We start from the raw sequence: 12,124 nt of genomic DNA, 5'->3' as shown, positions 1-12,124 counted from the left end.
ATTCAAAAATCCATGTGTCAGGATCGATGCATTGCATCGTCAGGGTTTGTAATCGATGCATCGAGAAAACTAGTGAATCGTTACACCCCTAATATATATATATATACTGTATATATACAGTATATATATATATATATACATATGTCTTGTATTCAACAGGATTTCTTTGTCGTGTGTTGGCTCTTGTCTTAAAGGGATAGTTCACCCAAAAAGGAACAATTTGTTGTCATTTGCTCACCTGTAATTTAAAACTGGATTATCAGATTAGGTGTCGAATCATTCAAACCAGTTTTGTGAACTGGATTAACATCACTGCAAACATCTGATTCAAAATAGCGATTCTCTTGCATATTGCACATCACTGCCTCTCTCATGAACATGCCAAAGACAGTAAAAATGTTCAGAGAATAACAGCAGCTAGTACATATCAGTCTTCTCCATCACATGAGTCTAGAAGTCTTGAAATGCAGTGCATGAGTCATATGGACCATTTTTGCAAAGCTTCAAAGTCCCTATACCTTGCATTTGCATAGAGCAAGTAAAATTGCTCCTTTTGTCTTTGCAATGAAAAGAAATTCATATGGAGTCATATCAGGTGTAACTACCCCTGTAATGTGTTTTCCTCTTCCTTTCCTTCATCTTTCTCCAGTTGCACTTGTGTCTCTCCATCTGCATCTGTCTGTCATCATGACTAGAGCTTTTCCTTGTGTTTTCTTCTTTCTTCGCCCCAGTCTCATGAATTTGTGAAGCGATCTGTCTCTGCATGTAGTTTTTTTTAGAGAGAGAATGAAAGTGAGATTGATCTTCCTCGCTCATGCTTACAGTGCTTCCTTTGATAGTTTGGCTGCCCTATTTACCCTTGCGTCTGTAACTTTCACAACATGCATGCATTAACATGCTGCTCATTTAAGAAAACGGGCCACTGTTTTATCAGCCTCACCTTTCTATTTCTGTTTCTAAATGCAAGCCCTCCTCCCTTTTTTACTTTGCCACCATCTCGCTATTTCTCCCTTCTCTTCTCTGACTCCGTCTGTCTTTCCTTTGCCTAAGGCCTATACTTTTATCAATCCCTGCACTCTAGCTACCTGTTGCCATGCCAACCCCATAATTTAGTGTCTTACACAATGCAGTGCGTACACCTGCCTCATGTGCTCGCCTTACCATGAGAATCTTACCTGCGCTGTGCCACCGAAGATGCTTTTAATGAGTCATTTAGAACCAAGCGTTTAATGTTCCGCCTCCTGCACTCGCCCTGTCATCTCCACAGCTCACACGCGCTCCATAAAGACCCTCTTCAGCTTGAGAGAGCCCAGTGCATGGAGGGAATATTTTTATTGCCAACACTGTTAATGTACTCACTTATTATTAAGTTGACACTGTGTGTGTGTGGCTGTGTGTAAACTTGTGAATTTTCCTCATGACAACTGGGTGCTTGCTGAATGGCACATGAAGTGTTTCTGCTTTTGAGCTGCCATGTGCGTATTCATCCCTGTTAGTATACGTGCATGTGAGCGTGAAGTGGATAGATTTGGAAGTGAGCAGCTGTGTGAGTTTCAGACCTCATTAAGGTCCCTTGTTAGTTTTTTTGTTTATGCACATCTGTCTCTTTCTTTGGTGGGGAGCGTTTGGTTCGGTGAGTAATAGCTCTAATTACGGTTGAGAGCTAGCGTTTGAGGTTAAGCTACCTGGTCACAGAGATGACGCTAATGTGGACGCCTGGCTTCATGGTTAATGTTTACTGTTTTCTGTTATGCTCAACTTTCCTTATCCTGCTGTTATCCTGTGCGCCCAGTGGGATCTTCCTATCTTCTGATAACCTCTTTCAATATCCAGGCCAAAGAAACCAGAAAAAGATAGATAAAAGAGATAAAGGTGTTTTATCTCACAAGGACCCTCTTTACACTTGACCACGTTAACATAAATGCACCCATGATGCAGTGTGGACGTATTTTTCTATAATATAATATAATTATTACATTTGAATGGGTTTCGACCACATTTTCTTTTATATATAATATAAAAAAGGTAAGACTTTTAAAATGTTTTTGAAAAACACTTATACTCACCAATATTGTGAAATATTATTACAATTTAAAGTAACTGTTTTCTATTTTAAAATATTTAAAAATATAATTTATTCCTGCTATGGCAAAGCTGAATTTTCAGCATCATGACTCCAGTCTTCAGTGCCAGATGATCCTTCAGAAATTATTATAATATGCTGATTTGTTGCTCAAGAATCATTTCTTATTATTATCAATGTTAAAAAATACTTGTGCTACTCAGTATTTTTGTGTCAACTGCAACACATTTTTTGTGGATTCTTGAATGAATAGAAAGAATTGAAATTTTAGAAGTCTTTCCAGTAACACTTTACTTAAAGCCTTAGTTTTAATGCATTAATTATGCCTTGTAACTAGTGGTCGACCGACATATGCCATTTTTCAAATATCGGCATCGGCCGATAAGTTTTTCTGTTTGGCCGATGCGTTCGAGGCGGGACTTTTATTTTGACGGCGCTGAGAGCGGCTGCGCCTGCGCACACAGTGTTCACATTCTCCTTGTTCGCTGTCGTCGTTAACAGTTCTATCTAATACGGATAGAAATCTGTCTAATAATCAGAAAGAACTGTTAAACAAAGGAATTAAAATGTACACAAAAAAGTATTATAATGATTGTTTTTATATTATTAGTAATAGAAAGGCAAACATTATAATACTTTCTCGTTTGCCGTCAGCATTCAGCAAATACGCATTTAAACAAATCTTTGAATGACTAAAGAACATTTAATTAAAAATATCTTGCAAACTTAGTCAAATCCAGCTGTGAGATCATGTGAAGTGTGCATTTGTATCCTGCATGATTGCGTTCTTTGCATGACGGGCGGTCCGTGCGAATTGAATGCTTACAGGAGGAGAGTTCTGCTTCACTGGAGAAGCACGATCGACTAACTTCCCAGCAAACACAGAACGTTCCCATAACGTTAGTTTTTGGTTCCCGTTTGGTTATTTTTTTGGGAACCAAATACTAACGTTAGGGGAACGTTCTTTTTAGTTTATATTTTTTGTAACCATAAAATAACGTTCCCAGAACGTTGCAGGGTGGTTATTTTTAAAATAACTTCATCAATTTGACAACACATGCGCTGCAAATGCTCACAACACAACCAAACAAACGCGATTATTTATTTGGTTGTGTTGTGAGCCTTTGCAGTGCGTTTCTTTAATTGTTTGCGTTGTGAGCATTTGCAGTGCATTTATTTATTTGGTTGTGTTGTGAGTGTTTGCAGTGCGTTTGTTGTCAAATTGATGAAGTTGTTTTCTTGATTTACTGGTGCTTTTTCTATTTGCATGTGTTTTCTGAAGTTGCAGCGCGTTGAGCTCTCTCGGCCACCTTACAAACCTTCAGATGACACACTGCTACAATCTACCCCTATGTGAGACGCATTTAAAGGCAGGGTAGGTGATTTTGTTTAAATACATTTGTTATGCTGGTTGAAAGTCTCTTCACATCTCAATGTATTTATATGTATATAATCTGTGGAAGGCGTGTTCATGTTTGTCCAATCTTATCCCTCGGTCCGAGGGTTATGATAGGCTGTCCTACCTGTCGGTCAACATATATGCATACCTCTGGGCACGCTGTTCAAGCAGACATGATACGTCATCAGCGCGTTCCACTCTATTGCAGACAGAGCGAGAATGGAAGGCGTTATTATTGCAATCTTATGAGCTTTGTAGAGTAATGTTTTCTCAATAGTGAATGAGACATGAGGTAATCTCGTTCCCTAATGGTTATTTCTAGGTTATTTTTTTGCAACCATAAAATAACGTTCCCAGAATGTTGCAGGGTGGTTATTTTTAAATAACCTAAATATAACTTATACAGAACGTTCCCTTATGGTTATTCTCAGGTTATTTTTATAACCCTGTAAAACTATCTTTACTGAAACCGTAAGATAGTAAAAAGTCGCAGATGTTAATGTGTGACCTATACAGAGCCCTGAAATTCGTTTAATGCAGCATTTATTAAAGTACAGAAATTAGATCAATCAAAACGCGATTTAAATAATAATATTAAGCCACGGTTAAGCTATAAGAAATCATAAATTCGTGGGTTTGTTTTATCTTCATTTACTTCGCGCCTCTGATCTGCACGCGCTTCTCCAGCACGCGCTTTCGCCTGTCTTTGACAGAGAGCCACGCGCTCGCAGAATTAAAAAATTTACGGTCATTTTTCGTTTTACTGGCTGATTGACTCGCTCGTTTATCGATCTCTTTATTGATTGATTACTTAAAATTAATATATTTATGAGAGTAAATCGGAGGGATTTAAAATGCCTAACTGAAGAGAACATGATGTTAAAGGGGCCATATGATGCGATTTCAAGTTTTCCTTTCTCTTTGGAGTGTTACAAGCTGATTGTGCATAGATAAGATCCCTGACGTTGCAAAGACTAAAGTCTCAAAACCAAAGAGATATTCTTTATCAAAGTTAAGACTCTGCCACGCCCCCCTAAAACGTCTCGTTCTAACACGCCCCCACATATCTACATCACTATGTGGAAATATTTGCATAATGCGCCCAAATGATCACGCAAAGAAAGAAGGCGTGGTTTCAAGTAACCGCAGTTATGATCTTTAAAAAAGCATCATATGACCCCTTTAATTTCCATGCCGCTTATACTATACTGGGTCACGAGTGTGCTGGATGATTACTGACGTACAGCGGGGTGATCATATCGGAGTAAAGAGGTTAGGGGAAAGTTATAATAACGTTCTGGGAACGTTAGATTAACGTTAAAATAACGTTCTGGGACCCAAAAACTAACGTTAAGGGAACGTTAGAATAACGTTCTGGGAACCAAAAACTAACGTTCTGGGAATGTTAGATTAACGTTAGAATAACGTTCTGGGAACGTTAAGAAAACTTTCCTGGCTAACCAAAAACAAACCATAAAAAATAACGTTCTGGGAATGTTAGATTAATGTTAGAATAACGTTATGGGAACGTTAGAATAACGTTCTGGGAACCAAAAACTAATGTTCTGAGTATGTTTATTTTACACATTTATTTTTAAATCCATTTTCAAATTGTTTAAAATTTCTTAAATATTAATTAAAATAAATAAAATTATATCGGCCATCAGCCACTCTGCTTTCCAAGATATCGGCATCGGCATCGGCTGTCAAAAAACCAATATCGGTTGACCACTACTTGTAATGCACCTCATAATGAATTGTGCAATCTCATGAATAATTGTAAGTTAACTACAGTTAATACATAAGTTATCAATTCATTGTTACACTATGCATTTTAAATTTGGTTATAATTATTTACAACAAGATATAATGTATTACAATGCACATTATGAATTATTATAATGCATTATACCCTTTAATAACCATTTATAATGCATTAAACATAAAGGCTTTAAGTACAGTGTTACCATCTTTCCTTTTACTTCTGATCAATTTAATCCATCCTTGCTTAATAATATCATCAAAAATATTTTTAAACATTAACTGTAGTTTAATATATACAGCCAGGGTGCGATTTGTAGGGGTCTATTTATCCCTGCCGCTGCTGAATTATTTTTATCCCCGGTGGGGATAAAAAAATATTCCCCGGGTGATGCTACTCCATCAACCACAATGGGACTGAAAGCATGGGTTACAATCATGTAGGATAAGCACGGTGGGCTAATTAATAAAGAACAAGTCCTAATGAATTTAATTACACACACGTCTGGCCAATGAAGGCTGCAAAGCAAAGGGAGGTGGGAAAAGAGAAGATTAGTGCTAACATGTAATAGAGGGATTAACAGTACAAAACAGCAGCGGAAACTGTGTTTACACAGCAGATGCAGATGTACCTGAGCATGCCAACCAATTTGAGTACTGTTTAATTTTTGAAAATGCCTTTGTCTCTCTCTCTTCATTATTCATGAGCCGTGTTCCATACACATGAGTCTTCAGATCAGTTCACTTCTCTTCCTGTATGCATCATATCCAGGATTAGACACAAAACGTTTTGTGTGTGTGTTTTTTGCACTGATGAGTTATGTAAAATAATGTTTAACACAGAGACTGAATGCATAATCAGTCTTTATCAATACAATTGTTTTACATACTGTATATGTAAAGGCCAAAGCATAAATACATATCATAAAACAGTGACTTATAGTGCATCACACTTCATTTCTTTGTGTTCTCTCTACATAGCTGCTCAGAAAGTGCATGCTCGTTGCTGAGATGCCTGTGAAAGAGCACATAAACTGAAAAGCAACACATTCAAATCATATTTCTTGACAAACATTTGATGAAAGTGTGGATTCACATCTGCCTAATGTCTAACAGAGAGAGTTTTGTGACATATTGGTGAGAATTTGTCCTTTTAGGAAATGATTATTTCACAAGAAAATGATCAGGGACTTTGCAAATTTATTAAAGGTCCCATATTGTCAAAACTGAAATTTCCTGGCTTTTGTCACGATAACTGAGGTCTAGGGGCTATTTAACTACTATATAAGTTTCAAAATAGTCTGACTTAAAATAAAACTCCAGAAAGGTGTAAAATATGTGACCTTTAAAGCACCATCTTTCCACTAGATGTAGTGCCTGATCATATTATAGTTGCCTCTATGATATAATGAACAGGACAGGTGTTTTGTATCATAATTGTCACGTTTCAGCACAACTGAAAGGCTTAAATCACCAGAACTATCCATTTTATAATGACATTCATAACATGCAAAAAATAGAATACAAGCTAAAATAAATGTTACCACACAATTGTGTACTGTGGTTATGGAGTGCCACTGTCTTTTTTGCTAAATTAATTAAATTCTCTCTGCCCCCACCCTCCCCCTTGTTGCTGTTGTACAGCTTTTCTGTAGACAGTGTTTATCAACCATGACCAGAGTGTCCCAGGTGAAAAAGACGTAGTATTAAATGTATTAAAAATATACTTGAAATTCAAATAGTATGTTTATAATACATTTGTATTCCCAACATGCTTATCTGAAGTGCAATAAAAATATACTGAATTGCATTTTAATATATTTCTAAAAAGTATACTAGAAGTACTTTTGTATTAAATATATGCTTAGTTATACTTCTAAGAAATATGCTAAACAGAAGCATACTTTTAATGTATTTATAAAAAGTATACTAGAAATACTTTGGTAATAAATATATGCTTTAGTTACACTTTTAAGGAATATGCTAAACACAAGCACACTATTAGTATATTTCTAAAAAGTATAGTATAAATACTATGGTAATAAATATATTTTTAGTTACACTTTTAAGGGATATACTAAACACAAGCATACTTTTAGTGACTTTTTAGTGTATTTACAGAAAACATACTTATGTTACCCTTACTTAAAGTACATTTTATGTCTACTTTGTGTAAGAACATAACAAAATGATTACACTTTTAGTGGGTTTTTAATGTACTTTATATTGCAGTAGGCCTACACATGGTTATATTTTAAATATTTATGTATTTATAATTTTAATATTTGGAAAAGTACAATATTTTGAAAAACATTTTTAACATTTACAATGTACAAACGTTTGTCAACTATTATTAAGCATTGCGATATTTAAAATATGTTGTTTAATATGTTGTTCAGTTTTACTTAAAAGGTTATGCTACTTTGGTTGATTAGGCTGTTGTTCATTACATGATACATTAATTGTAATAAGCTAGGTGTTTATAAATTTGTTCAAGCTTGACGCCTTTATTTTCTAATATATATTTCTGAAATTCCCACAAGGATTTCAACATCATATATGAAAAAAAAAAAAACTTGCGTTTACTTGTTTAAATTCAAACAACCCACTGACTAAACCTGATTGGTTCCAGAGCCATTGAACGGCTCTGATTGGTTCGTATGATAATGAGCTCACCCCAGAGAGCTTCGTATATAAAATATGATGTGCGTGCAAATGTCTATTGAATGTGAATATAAGTCTAAATTTAAACAGTATTATATAGAGCGGTCACCGATCGTGTCTCTTTAGGGCACTTGGAGGAAACCACGCAATTCATATGGATTACTTTGCCGATGTTTTTTTGAGATTTCAACTTTTTGAAACATGAACATCTTTGGTGAATCTTCTTTCATCGGAGGGACATAAATCTCTCAGATTTTTATTAAAATATCTCAGCTTTTCTTTTGAAGATGAACGAAAGTCTTAGATGGTTTGGAGCATCTTAAGGGTGAGTGATGACAGAATTCAAATTGTTTTGGGGGAACTATGAAATTAATTAGAAAATATAGCGGTATGTTCTTATTTTTACCAGCTTCTGCAAGCGCGTATGGCGTCTGGCTTTTGGAACCTCACTGTGACTTCAGGTAAGATTTAATTAACGTTATTTGTCTGTGCCAGTCGTGTTTTTGACACATGCATTGGCAGAAAAAAATAAATAAAATAAAATTAGTCATTATAACATGTACAACATTAACATTCTTTTATTTGCAAAATGAAGTTGTGCATTTATTTATTTCTGATTTCCTGAACAATTTGGCTTCATTGTAATGAGGTTAATGATCTTTGAAAAACCATGATTATGAACATACAATTACTTTGTCTTGAGCTGATTAGCCAACTGTGGTAGTGTTCGTTGATTGGTGTTTATATTTGTTCAAGCTTGACAACCTTATCGCCTTTATTTTCTAATATATATTTCTCATTACAGATAAGAACAAAGATTAAATTGTAAGAAGGGTTGCTTATATGAGAGCATACAGTACATCTGAAACTGCTGAGGCTGGGAAGGCTTTTGACTATATTACCGACCAGGTACATTGTTCTCAGCGTACTGTCATTCTTAAAAAGAAAACAAATCATCAATCATCATTTGCTTTTGTGTGTGTGTGAAATATTAACATTTGTTGTTTTTCAGATCAGCTGCTATAGAAGACAAACTGAAATCTGAGTGCAGAGACAAGCAAAGGAATAGTAAGTATATTTTCATGTTGTATCACCTCTGTTATAGAGATTTTTGAATCAGGCCTAATGGAGGGTGATTTGGTCAATCTTGAAAGAAAAATGTTAGCAATGTGTCCATTCCAGCTGGCTAATTTGTGCTTGCTTTCAGTCATTCATGTAAAAATCTGTTATTTAATTTTGTTTCTGTTTTGTTTTTTTCTAAAGCTGCAAGGCTCTGGTGCAAAATATTGTATGCCAGGAGTCAGGACGACTAGGCTGTGCCCAGGTCTCCAGAACCTGCGACGACGCTCAGCTCCATCAGCCCTCCATCTGCGCCTTCGGATCCACCAGCTCTGTCTCCATCGGTCGGCCCCCAGATGTTGGCAGCCACACCATCTACATCTTGGCTCCTCGCTCCCTCGATTCCGCCGTGTGTTGTCAGCACTGGGATGCTCTGGGTCTGTGCCATGTGCCAAACACCATCTAAGCTGCCAGGGCATCATCGTCATCCTCCCATCACCATCCCTTCGCCACATCCTGCCATCATCCCCGCACTTTTGCCTCTCACCATCCCTACGCCATCTCCTTGTCCACCTCCAAAACCCCCTCCATCCCTCCCTATTCTGTTGCTTGAACTTTATCATCTTCAGTCTTTGAAAAACAAAGTGCATAAGTGAATAGCTGTGTGTGTGCAAAGACTGAAGATGAGAAAGATCAAGCAACAGAATAGGGAGGGATGGAGGGGGTTTTGGAGGTGGACAAGGAGATGGCGTAGGGATGGTGAGAGGCAAAAGTGCGGGGATGATGGCAGGATGTGGCGAAGGGATGGTGATGGGAGGATGACGATGATGCCCTGGCAACTTAGATGGTGTTTGGCACATGGCACAGACCCAGAGCATCCCAGTGCTGACAACACACGGCGGAATCGAGGGAGCGAGGAGCCAAAATGTAGATGGTGTGGCTGCCAACATCTGGGGGCCGACCGATGGAGACAGAGCTGGAGGATTCGAAGGCGCAGATAAAGGGCTGATGGAGTTGAGCGTCGTCGCAGGTTCCGGAGACCTGGGCACAGCCTAGTCGTCCTGACTCCTGGCATACAATATTTTGCACCAGAGCCTTGCAGCTTTAGAAAAAAACAAAACAGAAACAAAATTAAATAACAGATTTGTACATGAATGACTGAAAGCAAGCATAAATAGACAGCTGAAATGGACACATTGCTAACGTTTTTCTTCCAAGATTGACCAAATCACCCTCCATTAGGCCTGATTCAAAAATCTCTATAACAGAGGTGACACAACATGAAAATATACTTACTATTCCTTTGCTTGTCTCTGCACTCAGATTTCAGTTTGTCTTCTATAGCAGCTGATCTGAAAAACAACAAATGTTAATATTCCACACACACACACACACACACAGCTAACAGTTCTTTAATGCATAAAATTAAGGCTAAATAAGTCAAGTAAACTTAAATAGATTAATAAGCATAACAACTGTTACTTTTTTGTCTCTATTTATTACTCAAATCACACTGATTCATTTCTGCGTTAATAGTGTTGTCATAGAAATGCATAATTCCAAATCTGCACCAAATTTCATTTCATTTCCATTATAATTAAAAATAAACTTGTAAAAAAATCAATAGTTGCTTGTTCAGATGGTATAATGACAGAAGTATTAGGGACAGCAAAACAAAACAAACTGAACACAAGATTTTAAAGCTTTTTTTAATATTTAAAATCATCCACAGACTATGCGTTTACAGTCCATGACTGGATTTTATTTCAACTATATACAGTGTAGCATGGCATGTCACAAAATAATGAAATCACGTCTGCTCATTCTCTTTAAAACAATTATTTTCTCTATCCTCTCAGTGGTCTTCTAGTCCATATACACACACTGATATAACAGCTCTGCGGCCCATGACATCTGCAACTGAAGATTCGCTGCCATTTATTTTATTAGTATAGTAATGTTTCTGTATTGGATGCTGCATTATAAGCAGGGAGTTTGAGAATTTCACCTCACACTGGAAAATCAGGATTGATTACATTTTGATTTAGGGAATTAATTTTGACTTGATTTACAAATCTGGTTATGCTGTGAACTGTGTCATAATTTGCATTGCTTTCACTGCATAGAAATGTAAGGTGAAATCATCATCCCCTGAATTTACCAACTCAAATATTACATTCAAACAAATCATCTATCTGCTGCTGGTCCATCAGTGTTTAAAAGTATAGTTAACCCAAAAATGAAGCTGTTGTTCGCTCATCCTCATGTCATTACATACCAGCATGCTATTATTTATTCAGTGGAGGACAAACGTTGAAGTCTGAAGAATCTTTATGCAGCTCTTTTCGAAACTCGTCCTTTGTGTTGCACAGAAAAATAACAGCGCATCGGTTTTGAATAAATGAGGTGAGTTTCCACTTTTAGGTGAACTAGTGTTTGAATTGTAAATCTGCTGCTAGTCTAATCAACAGTCTGTTCATTCAGTCCACATGAATGGCCTATTCAGAAGAAATTAATGTCCCTTCCATGCCGAGATATAATCAGTCTCGTCACTCTTGTCCGAATCCCTCAGTTTCTTCGATAGCGAACAGAAGTTTTTCTCGGAGCTGCTCCTGGTTCTTATAGGGTGGCAGATCCAGTCGATTAAAGCTGAAATTGTAAGGCAGGAGGGACAAATAAGCACAAACACACTTCTGTGAAAGAGTTATTTTGCACTGTCTTTCGGGTTTAGAGCCTCACCAGGTGTGACTTCTAGGCAGCCAGGTTTCCTTCCCCACTTTGTCTATGCAGAACTTTTGTGGCCCGTTACTTCCTAAACAACAAGATGATCAAAAGAGGAACTATTAAAACCATTTACACTTCTAAACACTGAATATGTACAGCGAGGACAGAACTCAGGTCACATGTGAAGAGCTCAAAGCTGCATGGTGGGAAGACTCAACACAAATTTAGTGTTACCCAAGTTACTGTAAGAAAAAGAAAATGATCAAACTAATATTTTTTTTTTAATCATTTACTACAAACCATATTGTATTTAGCTCATATGATATTTAGTTTGTCCTCCTTTCACAGACTCTTAATCAAAATTATTTTTTTAAAGTTTAAGGTTTGGACAGTGTCACCAATAAAATTATAATATATATAATATAATAGTAGTG

General features: G+C 36.7%; 1 protein-coding gene and 1 long non-coding RNA gene across 3 annotated transcripts in view; both read left to right on the top strand.

Moving 5' to 3' along the window:
• Positions 1-12,124, top strand: part of LOC107756072 (sodium/calcium exchanger 1-like) — a 78,274-nt gene that overhangs the window by 57,710 nt on the left and 8,440 nt on the right. The gene's annotated exons all lie outside the window — the stretch shown is intronic.
• On the top strand, positions 8,111-9,621 carry LOC107756171 (uncharacterized). Of its 2 annotated transcripts, XR_001641790.1 has the most exons (4): positions 8,111-8,368; positions 8,713-8,816; positions 8,920-8,975; positions 9,171-9,621. It is a non-coding gene; the product is annotated as an uncharacterized LOC107756171 (long non-coding RNA). The 2 variants fall into 2 exon arrangements; XR_001641789.1 differs by lacking the exon at positions 8,111-8,368 and having other exon boundaries at positions 8,519-8,816.

Source organism: Sinocyclocheilus rhinocerous, unplaced genomic scaffold (assembly GCF_001515625.1).
Source record: "Sinocyclocheilus rhinocerous isolate Xijiao unplaced genomic scaffold, SAMN03320098_v1.1 scaffold682, whole genome shotgun sequence".
Taxonomy (NCBI): domain Eukaryota; kingdom Metazoa; phylum Chordata; class Actinopteri; order Cypriniformes; family Cyprinidae; genus Sinocyclocheilus; species Sinocyclocheilus rhinocerous.
The sequence above is the reverse complement of the archived record's forward strand: the minus strand, read 5'-3'. Positions and strand labels throughout refer to the sequence as shown.